At 31.7% G+C, this 22,984-nt stretch overlaps 1 long non-coding RNA gene and 3 other non-coding genes across 4 annotated transcripts; 3 read left to right on the plus strand and 1 right to left on the minus strand.

Annotated features, from left to right (window-relative positions):
- The first annotated feature begins 2,107 nt into the window (after positions 1–2,107).
- LOC106686262 (uncharacterized) lies at positions 2,108–4,109 on the plus strand. The gene is made up of 3 exons (XR_001343985.2): positions 2,108–2,266; positions 3,583–3,786; positions 3,956–4,109. It is a non-coding gene; the product is annotated as an uncharacterized lncRNA (long non-coding RNA).
- A 17,371-nt stretch (positions 4,110–21,480) lies between these two features.
- Positions 21,481–21,554, plus strand: TRNAN-GUU (transfer RNA asparagine (anticodon GUU)). The gene has a single exon. It is a non-coding gene; the product is annotated as a tRNA-Asn (tRNA).
- Positions 21,555–22,316: 762 nt separating this feature from the next.
- TRNAN-GUU (transfer RNA asparagine (anticodon GUU)) lies at positions 22,317–22,390 on the minus strand. Its single transcript has one exon. It is a non-coding gene; the product is annotated as a tRNA-Asn (tRNA).
- Positions 22,391–22,845: 455 nt separating this feature from the next.
- On the plus strand, positions 22,846–22,919 carry TRNAN-GUU (transfer RNA asparagine (anticodon GUU)). The gene has a single exon. It is a non-coding gene; the product is annotated as a tRNA-Asn (tRNA).
- Positions 22,920–22,984: the final 65 nt, after the last annotated feature.

Raw genomic sequence — 22,984 nt, forward strand, 5'->3', positions numbered from 1 at the left:
GTTTTTCTCAAATTACGCATTTATAAACAAACAGGACCATTCAAAATAAAGATAGAGACGAATTCGACCATTTCAAACATTAAGAAGGAGCACCACTCGTCCAGAATGCCTATACCTGAAATACCAGCATTTTAACATTAAATAAGAATAATATATTTCATTTTTAATATGAGATTCTTCGAATACTTTTCAGGATGATTATTCAAATCTTACTTCCCTGGACACCATATTTGGAAAGTAATTCAATACTCCATGATGATAATATTTAAACTATCCTATTGCGACGATAGTGAAGATGGAGGCGGTATACAGGCGCTGCTTTATCTCAACTGCCGCGAAGGATGGTGACAAGCTATCCGCATTAGCTGGCACCTGTTGGAGGGGCCACGGCAGCTCCTATCTTCCTTCTGGAATCCGTTCTGGCTCCGAGGGAAGGATATTCCTTTTATCCAATGGCACTGCAGGAACTCGATTAGGTTTTAATACTGACCTTAAAAAAAAAAATCACTAAATAAAGAAAACCTCATACCGTTCATATCTTAGAACAATCCTATGTGGAAATGAAAGTGGTTTTATACATTGGTTGTTGGAATATGTGGGGTCATCAGTAAGTTCCAGGAAATTTCCAATAGCAATTAGTCCTCCACATTTCAAGAGCTCAAAATGTCTTGTCAAAATGATTATGTAAGGCTACGGATGTGAAAATGCTAATTTCAATGAATTAATTATTTATAACTGTTAAATCAGATTAATTTTTAGCACCTTTAAAAACCCTTAAATATAAATTTTCAAAGAAATAGAAAAATTATACAGTTATGAAGTTGATTTATTGAAGGATTGTTTTTCTCCCTCGGTCGGGCCTTCATATAAATATCCATTCAGTAAAATGTAACTCAAATTTTATTTAGCGTCCATAAACATATCTATCATGGAAACTAAAACATTATATACTAGGCACGCTTTACGAATGGCGATCCAAACTGATTCAATGCGGATATCATATTATAGCTATCTGCAAAATATAATTTTTCTAAACCTGATTCAAAAAATATTGTTTGATTTGTTGAAAAATCCATGTTTAAAGAATTTTTAAAGACGCATTAAAATAAATCTGACTTTTTCTAAAAGAAATTGTTGGCCAACTTTTACTTCAAGCATCTTTTTTTTATTTTATTTTTTAAGAGTTAATATATCAATAATATTTCTTTTAACAAATATTTTAGTATGAAAAGTTAGCACAAAAAGGTTTAGTGTCCTATTTAAATTCAGACTGATTAATTCTCAAAGTAGTAATTACAACTTACATTTAAAGTATGTTTCATACATTTTGGGTTTTTAACATTAAAAATATTAGTTATAGAAATATAAGTTTATCTTATATTGATATAATGAACTATTATAATTCATTACCTTTGTAATTGATATCTTTGGGTACATTTTGTATTTTATTAAGTACAATATATTTCCAGCCGGTAAAAGGTATTGAAAATCGGAGTTTTATTTTAGAATTCGTTACACCCTGAAATCCCCCCGAACTGCCCAATGACTGAAGAATATCCTACTGGGCAGAACCGGGTCCAGTTATCCCAATGATTAACACAGCAATTACGTGGAGAGCCTACATTTAGAGCACAGCTATTAATTATTGATGGCCTCACCAATTTTCTCACTCGCGATTAATTACGAAAGAGGTAATACACATCGATTCCATTCTTCTCACCGATTAGATAGGTACGACGGATGAAATATTTAATGTCTGATAGTTATTTTATTTCCAAATTCCGAGATATTTTAATGTTGGAAGACTTCGAGAATCATAATAAAATATGAATTATATCAAAGGTGTTTTTTTCCCCTTTCCATAACTTCTTCCTTATAACTTCATCAAAACTAATCATTAGGTAGGATACGTTAAGGCCGCTCTTGATTTGTCCTTTTATCTGTTTAAATTATTATTGATAAATTCCTAACTCAAATCTCTCTGATGCTAATGCGATTACTTCCTATTGCGCTTGTAACCTCTTTGGATTGTGGAGAGAGAAGATAATGGACTGTTAACCTTAACTCTTTTCTATCTGTGCACAGTGTATAATGTTACCTACTTTCCTTTACTTTACTCTTCTACCTAAAGTTTATCTACATTTTAATATCATCTTTTTCTTTATCATATCTACATCTTCATCAACATCAACATTTTCATCAAGTACACCCACCAGCTAATTATTCCGATAATCAACCTACAGTCACCTGACAGTCTACACATCAAGTATTTAACCTCTGCTGAATTCACATTATATTATTCATTTAGTTTCATATTAGTAATAATAGTCATTAAATTTTAGTAATTCATTCCATCAAGTAACTTGTAATTTACCTTGATTTATTTTCAAGAGCTTTTAGGTTAAGTTTTAATTTTGTAGAGTTTTGTATCCAATTTAATGGTTAATGTTAGCTCTTCTTTATTTAATTTAGTTCTCATTATTTCAATTCAAGTTTTAAAGGATATATCATGTGTTTGTTCTATTCATGATTCATAATATTCATCTTATTATTACCTTTATTTTATTAAATATTTTTTGTTTACCTTAAAACTTCTTTTGTTTATTTTCCGATTCATTTATAGATATGTTTCAATTTTCTATTCTTTTCCTTATTAAACTACCAACCTACACAGTGTTTACACGCCCAAAATATACACCCGTAAAATCCAGCGTAATCTAGGTACAGTGCAAGAGCGTCCCTAGGACACCCAGGCTGTAGCCTAACAAGATATCTTCAACGCAATTGACAAAAAGTGTTTCTTACTACCATCAAAATGGAGGTAGGTAAGAGCTTTCATTTTTCCTAAGTTCGATGATTTATGAAGAACATGGAAAAGTATAATAACTGTCCTAAAGCCTTAATAAAACAAAAAATATTAAATCTCTTGAAAGAGGAGTCCGATATTATAGCTTCTTTTAAAGTTTTACAGGGTTTCGACCCAACGTATGTGAAAAATTCGAGCATCCTTTAGCAAGATTTTCTGGAGACAACCAAACCTGCTTGACCATTAGACTATATACAATAAAATTGCCTTAAGTCCTGTTCTTAAAGGCTTTTAGCTTTCATATGATTAATAAAACCATGGGAAAATCCGTTAAAAATTAGGAAGAAAAGAAAACTTTATTTACACCTAACTCAAAAAGTATACATTTTTGAGTAAGGTAAATGGTAGATTTTATAAAGTCATTTGAAAAACGAATACAAAAAAGAAATGTCGAAATATAAGTTAATGAACACATACAGTTAAAAAATAACTGATGATCACATTTTCTATTATAATACTGTATTTATTATTAATTTTTTTTTGAGTATTTATTAATAAATATTCAAAAAAATCTGTTTGAAACAACGAATTAAAAATATATAAGAGAAGAAATTAAAAAAGAAATCTGAAAATCCGCTTTTGGTTTTTTTTTTTTTTTTTTTTTGTTTTTCAATGAAACATGTTTGAACATAATAACAATTTTTTACAATGAGACTGATCATTGTTAATACTTTCCAAAATAAGACACCTTTTCTTAATAAATACTTGTTATCTAGCTTAGAAAAGGAAAACCGGACAATTGTACTTGTGACCAAGCTATTCAAACCAGAGTGGGAAGATTGAGCCTATTCCTTGAATCTAGTTCTAAATAGAATAGGATTCGAACCGGCCGACAGGAGAATGTAATGGCAGATTCTCAACTCACTTCCACAATATTGTCATAGCAAATGGCCAGGATATTATGTGAATTATTCACATGGGTAAATATTATTACAATTTATGTTTATTAAATTGTATATAAAACTTATCAATATAAAATTGATTACAAGAAAATAAAATGGTTAACGCATACTAATATAAAAAATAAATTAATGCAGGGGATGAAATGTGACAGACCATATTATAAAATCAATATTTTATTTTTTTTAGTAACTGCTTTGCATAGATCAGACGATAAATTTGAAATGAACTCTAGAGGAATAGGAAATGAGCTCCTTAAATATTTCATATCTGGTAGGGACAGAGGAAAAAGGAAAATGTCAATTATAAACGAGATGCTCACCTATTTTTCGTTTCAAGAATCAACACCGTTAAGAAAATAAAATTATTTATTTTTTAAAGATAAAAAGAAAACAGTATTCTGTATTTCTTCTCTTATTTAATTTTTTTTTAGATAATGTTGTCTCAAGTAAAAAGGTCTATTTCAACAATTTTCGGAAGAGTATATTTTTTGTACTTATCTTGGTCAGGATTTTTTTTCGGAAAATGAAACAGTGTTAATATTAGTGAAAACCTGGAACACTATTACTATTTTCAGAGCTAAGCCAATTATGATCAATAGTTATTCTAGTAAAAAATATTGAATAAAAAATTATGTGAAAATACACAGTAACATTTCTCAGTTCAATAAAAGTACCATTACGAAACCCTTTGATAGAATTTCTTATTTTAACGACTGAATCTGAAAAGTTAAATATAGAGTAGTAAGGAAATACATATTTGGAACATCAAGAACTTACCATCTAATTTATCAAAATGATACAAGCAGTCGCCGAACACAGGAGATTCGTGCGGAACCGCATTACATGTCCTTTAATAATTTATTACTTTATCATTAATACATTTATTTAAAATGCTAATTGGTCGATATATGTGGCCATTTTTAAGATCATTACACTAGTTAGTAGGAATATTGATTCCCAATCTTATCCCCAATTTCACCAGTTTTTTTGTTTGGTTTTTTTATCCCCTAGACATATTTGACTTATGGAGGGAGAAGTTTATTGTACACATAACTATCCTATTCTTACCATGTGAGGGTCGAGTTTTCATTTCGTGGGGCCACTACGAAATAAAAGTCTACCGGCCAGGCCAGAATTGAGGCTGCTATGAAGGCCAGTTAATATTTATTTTTCGGTGGTCCCGAATAAATAACCACACTCCCACCTTGGTTAGTCGTAGAATTTTGATAGATGTCATAAGTCGGCAAAAAAGACGACTAAGTCCACTTGCTATTGTTGTTACGGATGAAAAATCAGGTGGAAAACAAATATTAAGAAGACTTACATATGAAGCTTACTAAACTTTAACTATAAGCTTGCTAAAAAACAATCTTTAAGCCCGACACTATGAAGAAATAGGTGTGGAAGAGTTAAGATGGGTGGAAAAAGTGGCTTCCTAGATTAGGTTCTGTCAAATGTGCAAGTGGATTCTCAGAAGTACCTACCTCTTCATTTAGTGCATAGCAGAGAAGTATACGTTACTGCGTGGGCTTACGAGAAGTGAAATAGTTGACGGCTGGCTTAGCGTTGCCAGTAGCTTTGGTCTGTCCAGTCGGATTAGGTAGATAAAGAGGGTTAAAAGAAGAAAGAAAAAAGAACAGAACAAGTTGGTCGATCAACTAGTATAAGGCAAATCAAGATTTACTGTTCCAGGGATAAAGCCTACCTACAGTCTATATAGGACTTAAATGGAAGGAAGTCAGTAGAGTTTGCGAGTTATACATTGTACATCTTTATATAAGTAGATAAAATCACTTTGATCTTAGGTGACACACCAGTCTCGTTACTTTACTAACATAAAGCTGTAACGGTAATTATCGAGGCTTTGGTAAACATTAGCTTTATCCGCGTTAAATTTATGTTATACATCCAAAACACTTTTCTATATCACAGACCTCCTCACCCAGCGATTATCCATTCGCCTATAGAACTGCCTCCTTAGAAAAATCATTTTCTCCTCGACCTAGCTTATTTTGAAACTCCTTACTCATATCCATCCATAACGTTTCCTTCTTAAGATCACTCAACCACCAATAATATACTCATCTCCTTGACTATCAAACTTCCGTGAACTTGTAAGTAATATAAAAATTGTTTTCTAGAAGAAGTTTGTCGGGGGGTGCGGTCAGCAAAGAACAACATAAATAAACAAAACCATGTTTATTTATTTTATGCCTACGTTTCGACCTGAGTTTCAGGTCTTCATCAGGGCTATAGAACAAAAGAGATAACAACAACATTTATCTACACCTCATTAAAAATTGTTTTATATTATTTACAAGTTCACGTGCTGTTGTATCGACAAGCATAGATAAATCTGTGTTTTTGTTCATATTTTATTTTATATAAATATTGTAATAAATTTATTTAGTTATGTTCAAAATGTATTAATTAATTTATTATGTTAATGCAGCCAAACAAAAGCTGATAAAATTGTCCTAAATTGTTAAATAGTTAATCTTAGATGACCAACTGTCCCAGAATAAAGATTGATTTACTTCAAACATATCTATTTCTTTCATAAGAGTACATGACTAAGTGCATATGATGAACTGAAGAACGCCGGAAATCTATGTAGGGAAAAAAGCCATAACTACTAAAAAAAAAATCAGTATTGTAATAACGAATATTTTTACGAAGAATATATTTCTTTGGTTGAATAGTGCCAACTATTGATAAAAAATTTAATTTAATTTTGAATTTACATATTCCAATGATAGCACTATACATTAGCGTTACTTTTTCTACTGGAGTTCTCCTTCATACGGTGCCGACAAGTAATACTTACATAAGATATATATATTTATACAATATGGAATGAGATTCTTAGTCATTATTGTATAATTGTTATTATTGTCTGTTGTATTCGTGTGTTAAAAACAGATTTCTACATTAAACAACAAAACTGATCTTGAAATCCCAGAGTTATGCTAGGTCTTATCTTATCGTAAAGCCATATACTAATCACGTCTTTAATTACTAATAGCTGTCTTCGAGAAAAAAAATTCGATAATTCGATAGTTATTGAAATAGTGCCTAAATCTGGAAATCAGTTGAAACTAAACGTACATCATGGTAAACTAGGCAATTATCATAATAATTACTATCGTCTGTACGGAATAATATCTTACTGTGATTTTAATGTTGTTTTTATTTCCGGAACGAAATGTGAATCATCTTTGCCAGGTAGTAAGTTAGTGATTCTGTAAGTAGCTGACAGGAGTCTTCAATGGAAGGTACTAAAACGATAGGAGGGTCCGAAGAAGAGTAACGAAAATCAGCAGATGTAGGAGCCGACCTATCATATTTCAAGGGGTTCGGGAAAAAGGTCTGCAATCTCCTGGGGCTGTTCTACGTCGCGGAGGGGGAGAGAGGAAGAGCCGATGCAACAGATGGCCGGGGTTGAAAGGTAATGACCAGTCTTCGGATATGGAGTATTCGGCTTATTTATTCCTTTTAGGTGAAAATTTACTTCTCCTAATACAGCAAACTTTTGACCTTAGGAGTCGGCTCAACTTGTTTGTAAATTTTAAACTCTTTCTGACCCCATTTAAAAAAAAAAAAAAATTACGTTTAATTTTCTAATATCCAATTTTCTTCGTATATCATATTATTCTCATTTGTCCATATTAATTTCTAATCACTACATTTTCCAAAAAGATATTATTTGGATTTAATTATTATTATGCTTAGTCATTTATTATAAAAATGTTTGGTTGTTATCACGACTGCATTATCATATTATTTATAGATTTTATCATAGTTTTTATATTCTATATGTTTAGTGTTACAAGATTCCATATATACAAACTTATGAAAGGTCTACTCTTTATTCATTACGAGTAATGACGGAGACAAAGCGTATTTATTTCAAGATAAGGAAAGGCTTCTAAAGATTCAATATATAAGATGTCTCAGTTTAAAAATATATCAAGTCCTCTGGATAGAGCAAAAATGATTTTCATCTAGATGGACTCGTCATTAGCAGAAAAATGTCTTTTTAGTATAGAAATTTATTTATTTATAGTGATAGTAATTTATTTATGGCCTACAGTAATATTATTGGGTGATAACTTGTACTTAGGTCCATCATAATTTTATAGACTGACGTATCTATAAGTTAGTTATTAAAATTGAAGCTACTCGTTTTTCGTTCCATATTGTTATAATTTTTAAACGACTAACGTACGTTGATATATATATATATATATATATATATATATATATATATATATATATATATACTGGAAGATTAAATATATATATGAATAGGGTATAGGCGTTGATGAGCAGTGGATTTTACGCCTTATTTCGAAACAACCAACCAACCAGGGTAAAAACCAGTACCTACTAATAGAAAATTTGAATTCTTTATTTATCATTTCTGCTTGTATTATTGATAATTCAATTTTTACAGTTTTTTACATTATTTTTATTTTTAGATATTTTATCACTAGCTTCCTGCTTGTCATGAAAAATACATCAACTAAGTAATAACATGAAATTAGCTATAAGATAAATTAATTCAGTTTGAAGCATTACTATTTCAAAGCTTCGGAAAAATCTAAATTCCATGGAATGGTTAATTTCCACAATTCTAAAAATGTTCGGATTCCTACTAGTTGCAGGCAATAATGTAATTGAAAAAGAAAATAAATACCACTTTATGTGTTGATGAGGACTTCAACTATCAACCTCAGAGATATCGCCATTCACTCATGAATAATCCTGTAATTTATTCTCATCGGCTAAAACTACAAGTACATTAAACATCTGTTTATACTATTTTAATGCAGTAAGTTGCTTTTAATTTTATAGTATACAATAATATTTTAAGGATGTAAAAGGATCGTTTTGGAACATGAATTGGTATTTTATCAGCAGATAGATTTAATTCATCTGACAATAAATAATGACAAGGATTGTGTAACTAAGTCATTAATAAATTACCATCATTACTTTAAATTCCATGTAATATATTCTATAAATGGAGTAATTTTTTTTGCTTACACTTAGTCCCATAAAAAAAAAAAATACTGTCAAATACATGATGTTCATAAATTTTAAAATTTTAAAATTGCCTTTTTTTTTTATTGTATTGTATTATATTATTATGTGTTCTGTAACCATATAAAACATAAAGAGGTTTGAAAAAAAATTTAAATTGCCTTAAAGGCCAAAAATGTAGGAATAAAAATATAATACTCTTAATCTTCGTATTTATTTTATATCCATATATTTATTTATTGCCTTAAGGCAGGCAATTGTAGTTTTTTTAAAAAAATATTAAAAGTGTGTAGATCATATAATAAAACATTTCATTTTTAGTTTATTTATAAAAAAAAAAGAGAGAACTGTATAACGAGTCGTACTTTATTTTATAAATATAGTTAAATTTTACACTGACTCCTTAAACCTAAATACTTAACTCCAGTCCGACGTTTTGAAGAATTATATTGTCAAAAATTAATACATTTGAAAAATATTGGATAAGTTTTGAAGGCTAGAGAACATATGACTTTTGGATTTCTGAACCGCTTTATGCACTCTTGGGAGAAAGTAATCCGAAAGCTTTTTGTCTTCTAAGAACCAGTATATACTATTAGTAATGGTTTTTTTTACTTCTAGTTAATTTTTAATTGTATTTTTATAATTGATAAACCATTTAAACATATAGATGTAAGAATATTTATTGATACATACATATAGCTATATTATAGAATGTAGCTAGATATTACAGAAAGGTTCGAGAGTTGAGCCGGTGTTTATCGAGACAAGGACTCGACAAAGACAGAACGTGACAAAGTTTTACAAAAGAGAGAGACATCTGAGAAAGTGTTGATTCAGAGGTTTTCTTCTTGTTGCCCTGCTAACAGCTCAGCTGAGGGCCTTCTTTTGTTAGTTCTTCTTCTTCCTTCTGTACTCTTCTCGTCTCTCTACCGTTCTACGGGGCTCATATCTTTCTCCTATTGTGATCGCTAAGTTCCAATGCTCCGGGCAATTCGCCATTTAGATATTCCTGTCTTGTTTGTCATCAGAACCTTGGGCGATATATTGTTAAGGATAACACAATATAACTAAAACGGAACTGTATTAGTTTTATTTTTTTTTTTTATTTTAATATTTATTTATTTTTGTTTGAGAATTTTTTGAAATAAATTAATCAACAGTTATTTAAATTTGGTTGTTACCCGATATATATAACTTCCCTGAGGCTACCTTCCTTTTTCTACTGTATATGCAAAACTACTAAGAAGTTATGTATTGATTTATCTCTTTTAGGTTGTTGCAAAGAAATGCACTGTAGAGTTTACATTTAGTATGTAATCCTTTTTGTTTGGTTTAGAACATTTCATTGATAACATAATTTATCTCAAGTACTTGGTTCTTGTTTTATATAAACCCCCTGTTTTTCTTGTTCACACTTTAAATAATTTTTGCTGTTTGTTTATTAATTGGTGCGACAGACCGTGGAGATCCAAGGCCTCGCGCGATGTACTAAGAAAATACCTCGCCTGTTTCTTGACGTAGTGTTCATAGGGTGGGTTCGTCACTCCCAAGCCTATTTTTCTGAGTTCCACCAATTGGCTAACGGGTCTCACAAATTCCCGGGGGAGGTATTGTATAAATATATGATAGTAAAAATCCCGGATAGGGCCGGGGACTCGAACTTGCAACTTGTGCGTTAGCAGACAGGCGTGTTACCATGCTGCTACCATCCCATTTTGCTGTAAAAAAATAAAGAATTTTTTTTTAATAATTAAAAAAAATCTTGTCCTGTCATAAGAAACTAAAATACATTACTACTGTAAAATAGCATATTTCATTCGTAAATGTAGAAGCAAGTTCCTAACTTAAACGCTGACATCTAACTAAATAAACGTTTTAAATTGAATTTTGATTTTAATGGAGACCAACTCTCTAGAAATGCAGGATAGCTTTTCTTCTTGTGAAAGCCAATAACAATGAAAGTGCAAGAAATGTCGACCATACAACCCAAAAATCAAGTATTTCTGCAATCATCCATACCTACTGCGACACGGCAATCTTCTGCCGAGCCTGGGATGATTTTTGAGCTTCCGCCAGTTTTCTTGATCTTGAGTTGATGCCTTTAGGTTCTGGATCCTAAACTATGTGTCTTGCATCACATTGCATCGCCACATCATTCATGGACAAATTTAATTATTTATTGACCCTTTTTTTCAGCCCTTTCTTAACGCTGATTGGACCAAAGATAGAGGGAAAACTTTTTGTATCCGAGCCATAACCTAGGACTAAGCAGGCTAATGTTTTATTTAGAAGAGTTTAGGTATTTAGAGCAAAGATATTACTTCTAAAATGCCTCAGAACCACTGCCCAAAGCTGTAATTATACTAATTATTTCAAATGACCAATGGAATTATCCACTATCTCAGATAAATACGTTGCTATTCGGACCGTTTTGCCATACGTTTTTATCTCTCCTATTATAAAATATTTTATCTTATATTTCTTAATCTAGAGTTTCAGTCTTCTTTTAGGACCTTTAGGAGCAAGAAAAGAATCTGATATAGCTCTGAGGGATCTTCCAACTATGCCTACATCTTCAGCATATTCAAGGGTCTTTTTTTGTATTAAATAATAGTTCACTTAGTTAATTTAGAGTTCTATGTCTTTTATACTACTTACAATATTAATAAACCTAACAGAACATAATTTAAAGGAGAATAAATTGGCTAAAATATGAGTCCTAATAGAGCTGTTATTGTAGTTTTTTTCTTCCGTTTAGCTCATGTATCAATGTCCCTGTATTTAACCACTTTTCGTATAACAAGAATATGGAGGAGGCATGGAAGGACAATATTGACAGAATCATACTTACGGGACAGATTGATCACTCATTCATTGTGCATGCATTGTGTTATTTTTATTCTACGAAATTAAAAATAAAACTACAATAAATTGAGTTAAATCTGGACGTATGTGTACAGTTTTTCTTTTAATTGAAGAGGATAAAATTAGAAAGGCAATCTTGTGTATATTTACAACTTCAGCTGAGCAATTTTAGAACATCCTAAGTAATCATCGGATGCTTTCAGAGCACTAAAGGTATTGGAGTGCCATGGGTGCCACAGAAGAGAGGTTTGGACCGAGCAGGAGCCTCTGTTTGTCTGGTCTCCTCATTATCAACTGTTAGTCTAATGGACCCGACCCAAACTGCCCGCCCTTGTTTGTTCTTGTCATCGAACCTTCATTAGAGATTTTTCGGCGAGTGTGATGTCTAGATTGGAGTGAATTGAAAGTATTTTTTTTTTAAATGATGTAGTGAGTTAACGAATGAATAGTAGCCCGAAATTTGAATGATTATTGATTGTACATTACGTATTTCGAAAATACAATGACAATATCATTATTTCAGAATTAAATAAAGATTTTCAACAACAAACTGCGTTATCTTGTCAAAAATGTTTTCTTATAATATTCTGTTTATTTCTATTGAAAATAGTTGCTTAAGAATAGGACTTATCTTCCTCTTAAGAAAGACACCACTGAAATGCTCAAATTAAAATAATCATGGTGTCATGCAAAATGTTTAAATAAGTATAGCTACAATCCGACAATTTTTGAATCAGCTAGGAGTACTCTAAATATATTAATGAGGCTGTGAGACGATTACAGCACCACGAGTGCAGATATTAAGTTTAATTCAAGATTTTTTAAAAATATATTTATTGGAATTTATAACTGTATATTATATAATACACTGAGAAAATTTGATCTTAGTTAAAATGGAGTGTTACAGGCGTGTAGAGCAACTACCCATTGGTAACACTAATGACATTTTACATTAGCTGGTCTCGTCGCCATCTTCTTTTCAGGCGCCTCGGAGGATCGTCAGGAATGGAAGAGGATGGAATGTTAGAAACTAAGGGGTTTTGAGTGGTTAGGGAGTTTGTAAAGAAAGGAGTGATATCTGGTTCGGGCTAGATCGGTTACATAGGGAACATTAAGGTCTTTATGTATGATAATTCAAGATTTAAATTTATATTTACTCCAGAACTTAAAAAATTGAAAATACAAAATTTAACTAACTTAACTCAAAACCTCATGACTACTGACAAATCTTTATGGACGGCCACTAAGAAGCTCCTTAACTTCAAAAATTTTAATCACCCTTTTCTTACTGAATCACAAACATGGACTAAATCAGACGATGAAAAAACTAAGGTATTCGGTCAGCACCTTTCAAAAACATTTGACCCACACCATAACATTCTTAATCCAACCCACATCGAATACATTGAAGAAGACTTAAACATTCCACTCCAAATGACCCTTCCTCCTAAAGCATTTCATCCTTCAGAAATATCCAACATCATTCAGAATTTACCTATCCGCAAATCTCCCGGTTTTGACCTAATTACATCCCATATTCTAAAACATCTTCCTCGAAAATCTGTTCTATCCCTCACCTACATCTACAATGCTGTACTTAGATCCACTTATTTTCCTGACCCATGGAAATTATCCATAATCAAAATGATTCCCAAACCTCAAAAGCCGCCTGAATACCCATCCTCCTACCGTCCTATCACTTTGTTACCTATCATGGGCAAAATCCTTGAGAAACTCATCTTAAGACGCCTGTACCCTATCCTTGATTCCAACCACATAATCCCAGATCACCAGTTTGGTTTCCGAACATCCCACTCCACTATCCAGCAATGCCATCGTGTGGTTGATGTTGTCTCGTCTTCATTAGAGCGCAGAATGTACTGCTCGGGAGTCTTTCTTGATGTAGAACAGGCTTTGATCGAGTCTGGCACCCAGGACTGCTATACAAGATCCGTAAATGCCTCCCCCATACATACTTCCTCATTATCCGTTCTTATCTCCGACAGATTATTTCAAGTAAATTATAACGGTGCTTATTCATCCCTATTCCGTCAGTCTGCTGGTGTACCTCAGGGTAGTATCCTTGGTCCTATCTTTTATACAGTTTTCACAGCTGACATCCCAACCCATCCTAACACTATCCTCACCACGTATGCCGATAGCACATGTCTATTGTCAGTGAACAATGACCCTTACATTGTATCCCAAACCCTCCAATTCCACACCACCACCCTTGAAGAATGGTGCCAAAACTGGAGGATTAAAATTAATTCCAATAAATCCCACCAAATCACATTTACCCTTCGACGTAAACCCATGACCTCTTGCCCTACAGTATCCTTTAATAATACCCCACTTATTCCTGTCGAACAGATCCGTTACTTAGGACTACATCTCGACAAACGACTGATATGGAATCCTCATAAAAGACTAAAATGACAAGAAACTGCTCGTAGATTCCAACTATTGCAACATTTACTAGACAAACGGTCTAAATTGCCAATCCATTACAAAAGACCGATCTACATGACTATAATAAGGCCAGATAAGGCATATCAAATTCCATACAAAAACCATCCAATCCAAAATCCTTGATACTCCTTATAACGTTTCAAATAAACTCATCCACAAAGACCTTAACATCCCATTCGTTGCAGATTTGGCCCAATATGCGTCTTTTCATTCCCAACTCCTTACCCATCCTAACCCATTAATTCTTAATCTCTCATCCTTAACAATCACTGATAATCTTGCGAGGCGTCTGAAAAAAAGATGGCCACGGGGCCTTCTGATTTAAATTAATGCTTAAAGTACCACCAATGGATGGTTTCTTCCCAAGATTTTCAACTGTAAATGTAACATACAACATATTTACTTATTGCATTTATTATTTGTACAGTTGTAAATCACATTAAATAAAAAAAATAAAAAAAGTATAATGTTGCAAGTAATAACCTATTATTAGTTTTTTCTATATAAAAAATTATTATTATTTTAAAAATTATGGATTGCCTTTTTTTTGTGTTGCCTTTTTTCAAGAGGAGATCACGAGATTGTGACATGTCGTACATCGACCAACCTACTCGCTATAATTTTAATCATTGTAACAAACAGTAGCCAAAAAAAGTAGCCTTAATCAGACATTTAAAATTTTCTAAAGCCTATAAAATATTTGTCCTATTTTATCAATTTTATGAGTCTTCCGCCCTCTCAGAAATATATTTGTAAATCACAAATAGTATAAACTAATTAAATACATATTCTTACAGTACTTTCCATTGTAAAATGAAACATTAAGTTATAAATATAATTAAAGTATAATGATTACTAATTTAGAGCAAAAGACAACTAAAGTAATAAAGATTATTAAATTATTGTAGACAATAGATTGGTAAAAAAAGTTACGTTGTAGTTTTTCAGCTTACAGGATTACAGTGTCCATATATATTTTGGATCATATCTGCAACATATGTAATATTGTGACCATTATGGGTGATTTTATTTTCAATGTTAACATGAAAAATTGAAAATACACGATGTCAGAGAAGGAATTTAACATTCAATATTTATTAATGTAATAATAAATAAAAGGGATTGGATTCGTTATTATGAAAATAGGGTACAACTGCAACCACTTAGTGCTATTAGTGACGGCATAGGGCCGACCGCTCCTAACAATATGCCCTGGGAAATGTGAGAACTATTAGGATGAACGTCAATTACACTGATTAGGGATACGTCCACGCAGAGCAAAAAAAAAATAATCGATTCGCCGTTTTGCCGGTTTAATGATCTGCAATATCGATTCATATGTTCGATTATAACAGCACCCTGAACGGCACAAAGGTCACCCTCGTGTCGAGGGTCGGGGATAAAAGAAAAAAAATTGAATCCATGTCTTCATCAATGGACCCTTCTGTATCTCGCTATTAGGGTGTGTTCTGTTATTGCAAGCTCCCCGTCGAGTACTGACTTGTGTGAGATTGGGGGGATCACCTGACGGTATCAAAGGCTTTGTCATAATCAAAATCGGGTACCGTCAGCGAGGTGTTTCGGGGTTTCTGCACCTGGAGGGAGGGGTGTAGTGAGTTGTTAAGAGCAGGTCGCTTAATTCTTGCTTCTATAAAAATTAATTTTGAAATATGTTAGAAAAAACAAAATATACTGTATAATGTGTTTACATCTGTATCTACTCGTATATGACAGTATAGTTTAAGATCTTCATCATTCAAAAATATTCCCTGACGGAATATTTAGAGCTAAAAAGTTAATCATGAACGGTTTACAATCCATGAATAAATGATTAATTAGTAATCTGTTAAAAAAAAGATCAAATTTGACAAATAATTGGAAAATAAATTATTCATGAAGATTTTTTTACAACTTGGTAGTACAGTAATATATTTTCCTTTTTTTGAAAATAATTTTATCCTTTTTAAAAAAATTATTTATTGTTATACATCTGCACTTATTAAAAATCTGAGGTTGCTGCCCTTTTACAAGAGATATAATATCTTCACAGCTTCCTCATTTTGTCTTAGTATCTATTCAAATATTGATTTAGTATTTCTTGTTACTGAAGCAGAAGCACTTCAAACCTTTATTTATTTTACACTTCAGACAATGAAAAGCATGTTTGACCTGTAGGGAAAACCCGCACTAATAGCTCAAGGGTGTGGCAATCGGTTATCAGTAAATAACAGTGAATTAATATACAATTGATAAAATAAAATTATAAAAAATGATAAAAATGTTCCAGTGTTTATTTGCAGCCCCGTTTAATTTTTTTTTCTATACATAATAAATATACTGTTTAATTTATTATTATTGACTTAAAGTTAATTTTGACAATTATAACTTTCTATAATTAGACTGAGATCAGAGCTGTCCCGCTTTCCATTAATTACGTGGTTAATGCAGGAACTTGAGAAAATACTAGCCAGGTCGTAGCTTTCAGAACTAAGATGTTGTTTCTCATAATTGTCTGTTAGTTCTCGGAGGAGTTAACTAGACATTGTGCGAAATTAGATCTGTTATACTAACTGGTGCTATTAGGAACGCTAAGGTGTCATAATAAACTTTCTAAATTAAACAATGAGAGAAATCAGTAATTATTATAAAAAAAAAAAAAAATTCAACCGTTGAACTATTTTTATAGTCACTGAACATTATTTTTTTTTATTTCGCAAGTTGTTTTTGCATAAGCCCTTACTTCATTAATTTTTTTAGCTCTCATTACTTTGAAGATTTAGTATTAATCATATGACTAATCTAATTAGGTATGTTTCTACAAATATTTGACTGTCAGATATTGGGTGTAGTTTATATGGATGTAGGTGTAGTATAGATTAATCTTTCCTAAAACGATATTGTACATTAACCTACCACATTTCTGACCATCATACATTTTCTGGGAATATACCTATACAACGATACTGTGCATGGTTTTAAAAACATAGGTCAGCAAAGCTACCATACTATTTTGGTTGTTTGCATTGAAAGGTCTGTGGTTGACAAAAGTAAAATTTATGGAACTTTGAAGTTCACATACAAAAGAAATGAGTAGTGGATGAAATTTGATAAAATTTATTCCTGAACGACTTTTAAACTAAAACCTAATATTCCCTCAACTCTTGTATAATTCAGAGGTGTCGTTTTCGAAATATTGGTGTGTCAAGAGAAATGCATTTATGACGACACGAATCACGAAACACGAATTGATGATTTAGGTGAATATGTTCAATTAACGTGCGAAACCTTGAACAATTTTATCAGCTTGAAAAGTGAAATAAAATTTAAATGTTTGACAAGAGGCTCCTAACCAGGCCATTATCATTGCAAAGTAGTACACTGCCCTGACGGTGTCACCCAATAAACTGGTATTTGAGCTACAACGGCCCTCGTTATCGTACCGATTTTATGTGTTTTATTTACCATGACCAATAATACCAAGTCTGATACCTAGCTGTTTTTTGTACCAATAAGAATAATAAGAAACAAAGAAAATAAGATAGATTATTTAATAATGACGAAATTCATTTCCAGGATTCTGATTTGGCTAGCATTCCAAAAATATAGATATTTCACATTTAGCATTTAACTGTCAACCAGTATTTTCAACGACGATTTCAGCCATGAAATCTCATGAAGAATTCAAATAAAAAAAAAAATGAAATTATGAAAAATGATCAAAGTGTCCATCTCCCTTCGTCATTCTAGGTTGTCCAAACATATTTTTCATTGCTCATTACATACTTGAGGAGACCTTCGAGCTGAGGAGACCAGGAGACCGAGATACGGCACTGGGAAGCAAACTCTGCCCCGAATCCACAACTAACTTTCCGCCCATTTGAATAATTGCCTTTAATAGTAAGCTCTAACTGAGAGGGAATATTTCATAGCTCCCTTGGCCTCATACATAAACATGTCCTATTATCGTCCCTATGTGTTCCCTTACTCTCCCTTTTCAACATTTTGCTTTAAATATGCGGAGCTCTTGTAGTTCAGAATTTTTTTTTGTTTAAAATTTTAAGTTCGTTTATTTCAAAGTTTTGGTCAACTTTGCATTTTTTTTTCCCCATTTTAACTTGGGAGCAAAAAACTGTTATCTCGGAGCACAGTTGAGCATATATGTATATTAATTTATTCCAATTTTCTCATTAATCGCTAATGTTTTCCTTCTATGGTATAAAATACAGAGTTAAACTATTGAAAGGTGTTTTCTGATTGTGATAGAAAATAATAAAGAATCCTCTTTTACCATTATTAAATACAGATTAGTTATTATTTAAAGAATTTACCACTATGTTCAGTTAGCCTAATAATTTTTATATTATTTATGCCTTAAGCACTCTAGACGCTTTTTACGCAAATGCATTCTAGTGTATTGGTAATGGGAGTTCGATTGTGTTTTTCGGTATCAACTCCAAAGATCTAAAATGGATTCGTTTGATTAGAAAATGATAATAAATCACAGATAAACATACTATATACACATTTTACTCTTAGAAAGGATCCAAGAATAATGGTTAAAGTGATACTGCTTAGAAATATACTTTATTTGTTTTGCATCTATGATTTAACATATGCTGTGTACAGTTGCTTTTGATAGGAATTGTTTCAATATTTTAGATTAATTCAAATTTCACCTTACCTTGTTGAGTTATTACTACATTATCAATACATTCATAAAATTAAAAAGAATATATTGGAAGAATATAGTTGACCGTATGAAGTAGATTGTAGGAAAGTAGACTGGGTGGCAGTCAACAAAGTTACAAACTGATAAAAAAAAAAATTTAATATTACCAACGTTTCGTTCCGCTTTGCAGGGTCTCGTCAGGGCTAAATGAAAACGAGATACAAACATAGTAAGAAGTGACAGAATATTAGAAGAAATATACAAAGAAACTAAGAGAATATGAAGACAAAAAAAAGCTAAAGTTGAAAGTATGAACATTGGTAGAAAGGAATCTAATTACTAATAAATACAGCCAAGAGTGGCAGAATTGTAAATAAAGAACTAGAGCAACAATGTGTAGAACAATACTTATTAAAAATGGTAACAAAAAAAGTAGGTGAAATGGTAACTTTATTTAACAAACTTCACCTATCTGTTTACCATCTTTTTTATAAGTATTGTTCAACAATTTATTACTCTAGTTTTTATTTATAATTCTATCAGTCTTGGCTGTATTTATTAGTAATTAGTTTCCTATAAACCTATATTTATACTGTCCTGTAAATCCATCTTTAACTTAAGATTATAATTTTGTTTCTTAACAAAAAATATTTTTTGCATATTCTCTTACTTTCTTTGTATATTTATTTATTATACTTGCTTTCATTTAGCACTGACAAGGCCCTACAAAGTTTTGGTTAACATTAATAGTTTTTCTACTATTTTGTACCTTTTTTGACCACAACCCAGGCAATAAGAAGAATATAGATTAAACAAGAAATACTTAAACATCTCTTGCATGCTAGTCAAAAATTCTTTTTACTGACTATAGTTTTAAATAAAGATAATATTGGTTATAGATATTCGCGTAATATATGGTGCAAAAAATCAATGGTGATTGAAGTTCGATAAGAAAAAAAATTCATGGGTCATTAGGATATAACTGGGTTGAATGAGGAGTTGAAGACAGAACACACCATACTTATTCAAAATTTATACCAATCGATCTCATATTAAATTCTTTCAAACTTACTTTGCTCCTTAGGCCTATCAATTTATAATCAGTGAAATTTCCCCATGAAATTGGTTTAGAACAGCACGAAATGGTCAAGTTGTTTATTCGGTTTTCTCCGAAGGTTAAACTGAGTATATTAGTCAATCAAAAGTTTGAGTGCTTCCAGATGAATATTATGTACTCTATATGTACATATAGACCTTACATAAAATTAGTAAAGCTAATTTGTGCTGATTTTCTTTATATTCGTTGTGTTAAAAGACGTTGATGAAACAATAATTTACGCTTTTAGCCCTTCAATCTACCAGAGATTTAGCACTGGGGCCACAAGCGGGCAGTATTTTCTTTTTCTAAATTAGCATTTCAGACTATAGGGAAATGACCCAGGTGTCGACCGGAGACCAATTTGCCCGAAGAATTGCGGCCTTGTTTAAAGGGACAGGGACCTTTTCCAGGATTGAGTAACGGGCTATTGACACCAGACTTTATCGGGTCCCTCTTATTTGAAAAATTTATTCAGTAAACAAGGACAGGCACACTCTCTTCGATATTGGTACAAGTACTTTTGAAACCCAGGATATTGAATATTAAATTTTGGAAATTTATTTTTCTCTGTGACAGAGCTGGTAGCACAAGGGTTCTAATAATGTATAGTAAAAAACAATCTGTTATAAAACACGTTAAATTTGTGTGACAAATAATTCATATACAATAATTTTATTACTAAATACACATAATTATATTTTAACTTAATGAAAAAACAGGATATATCTACCAGCTACAAACATGGATAGAATTATTTAATATTGAATTTTAAGACACGAACATTTTATAATTTAAGGGTTTAAAGTAAATGTTAAAGTAGCTATATGACTAAGTAACATACTATAACTCCCTTAACGTGTCCTCCAAAAAAAAAAAAAAATTGAAATACCATATTCTTTAATTTCAAGTAAAACCAAGTGATAAAAAAAAATATATAAAATGTAACGGTTATAACAGCCATGTAAGGGCCACCAAGCAGATATGGTATTAAATAAATAAATAAAAAAAGAAGATCGAATACATAATTTAATGATTTGTTCATCATGTTCGAACGGTACTCAAATTTTTAGCGGAAATACCTACCAAGCCGAAAAAATCTTTTTTAATCATTTGAATGATTAATTTTTAACTCAAAAAGTTGAAAGGCACATTTATCCTATAGGCGGTTTGAAAACTTAGGAAAAAAAAAAGGAAATATATATAATTACCATTAAATAATAGGCAATAGGAAGAATATAACCTGTAAAAGTATAGATATAATGAGATAAATAACAAAAAGTGTAGAGAAGAGGATTTAGAACTAACTCCAAAGTGAAGAATACTTCGGAATAAAGTCAGCTGTTCCTAATTAGTCTCCAAATGGAGAAACACATAATTTCGATAAAATAATTATTGTATGTTTTTGATCTGTAAATATTCAGTAATTCAGTAAAGACACTCAAATCAACTACATTGTAAAAAGAGGTAACGATTGTCGTCCAGTTAGGACACGGCTTCAGCTTGTAATCCTATGGCAAATTCATCCCCAGGACAATTAGTAATATCAGTAGTTCTCATCGCCTCCGTGGCGCAATCGGCTAGCGCGTTCGGCTGTTAACCGAAAGGTTGGTGGTTCGAGCCCACCCGGGGGCGTAAACATTTTTTTTAGTCAACAAAACAGGTAATGTAGCTAAAGTAATGCGTATTTATAGTAAATTATTTTACTTTACCAGAAAAAATGACACAACCAGAAAGTCGGTGAACCAGTTATAGACATTTCGGCCATTATACCAGTATTGTTATGGAATAAAAATGGGTTAAATTTCTTTTATTGGATTATATTATTGGTCATCTACGCCCTCTGTTTTTTTTATTTATTTATTTAATGTGATTTACAACTGTACAAATAATCAATAAAATAAGTAAATATGTTGTATGTTTCATTATGGTTTGTTAAAATTACAAAGCTAGTGTTTATATTGCTCAACTCTCATTGTTGTTTTATAATTTACAAATATGTAATTGAATGGGGTATTAATGACTACATGAGGTAATAAAGTGTTTAACTTGATAATTAAATTGGAGGTTAGCCCTCCAACTATGGTCCGTGCAGCATAGAAGACATTGAAGAACAAACTTCGAAATTGGCAAAAATGTGGCTTACATTAAAAAATTAAATATGAAATATTAAGATTTATCAGAATATAAATGGTCAATTGAGAAAACAAAAAGGATATTCAATAAAATCTCGTTAATATATACTTATATAACAATATAACTATGTGTTATAATTTTAGAGAAGAGCAGGTGATCAAAAAATAAATCAAATACATAATAGAAATCTAATCGGAATGTATGTAAGGCCTAGCTAGGAAGTTTGTAAATTATTTTATTAACTAAAAAAAAACTACTAAACGCCCCCGGGTGGGCTCGAACCACCAACCTTTCGGTTAACAGCCGAACGCGCTAGCCGATTGCGCCACGGAGGCTATAGTTTGTAAATATGCAACTAATTGTCCTGGGTTTACATGTTATTACAAATGTACATTACAATCGTATCATATAAAACACTACTGTTAAGAGTGTATCATTCGATTGCAAGTGTTGGTCAATTGCATTTTAATTATCCCCAATTGTCCTAATTGAATTTTATTTTTTCGTAGATTTTATTTAGTTTTTGATCTTAAAAAATGAATGATCGAACTATTAAATAATATAGCAGATAGAAGACAATTGATTGCCGTGCCTTAACCGGACAAAATCAAACAGGAAATATAGTTTGTTGCTTGTCCAAATATTGATAATTTTGAATTATAGTAAGCGACTAAACTGGCGTCACAACCACGCGGTCGCTCTATGCTTGTCCTGTTATCAAACAGCCTTACACTCATAATCATATGATGCATCCTTCCCAGGACAATTAGTAATTTCAGTATTTCTCATCGCCTCCGTGGCGCAATTGGCTAGCGCGTTCGGCTGTTAACCGAAAGGTTGGTGGTTCGAGCCCACCCGGGGGCGACTAATTTTTTTTATGACAAAATGTTCTATATAGATGTAAATTATATATTTCTATTAGAATTTAA

Source organism: Halyomorpha halys, unplaced genomic scaffold (assembly GCF_000696795.3).
Source record: "Halyomorpha halys isolate HHAL.00 unplaced genomic scaffold, Hhal_1.1 Scaffold802.1, whole genome shotgun sequence".
NCBI classification, from domain to species: domain Eukaryota; kingdom Metazoa; phylum Arthropoda; class Insecta; order Hemiptera; family Pentatomidae; genus Halyomorpha; species Halyomorpha halys.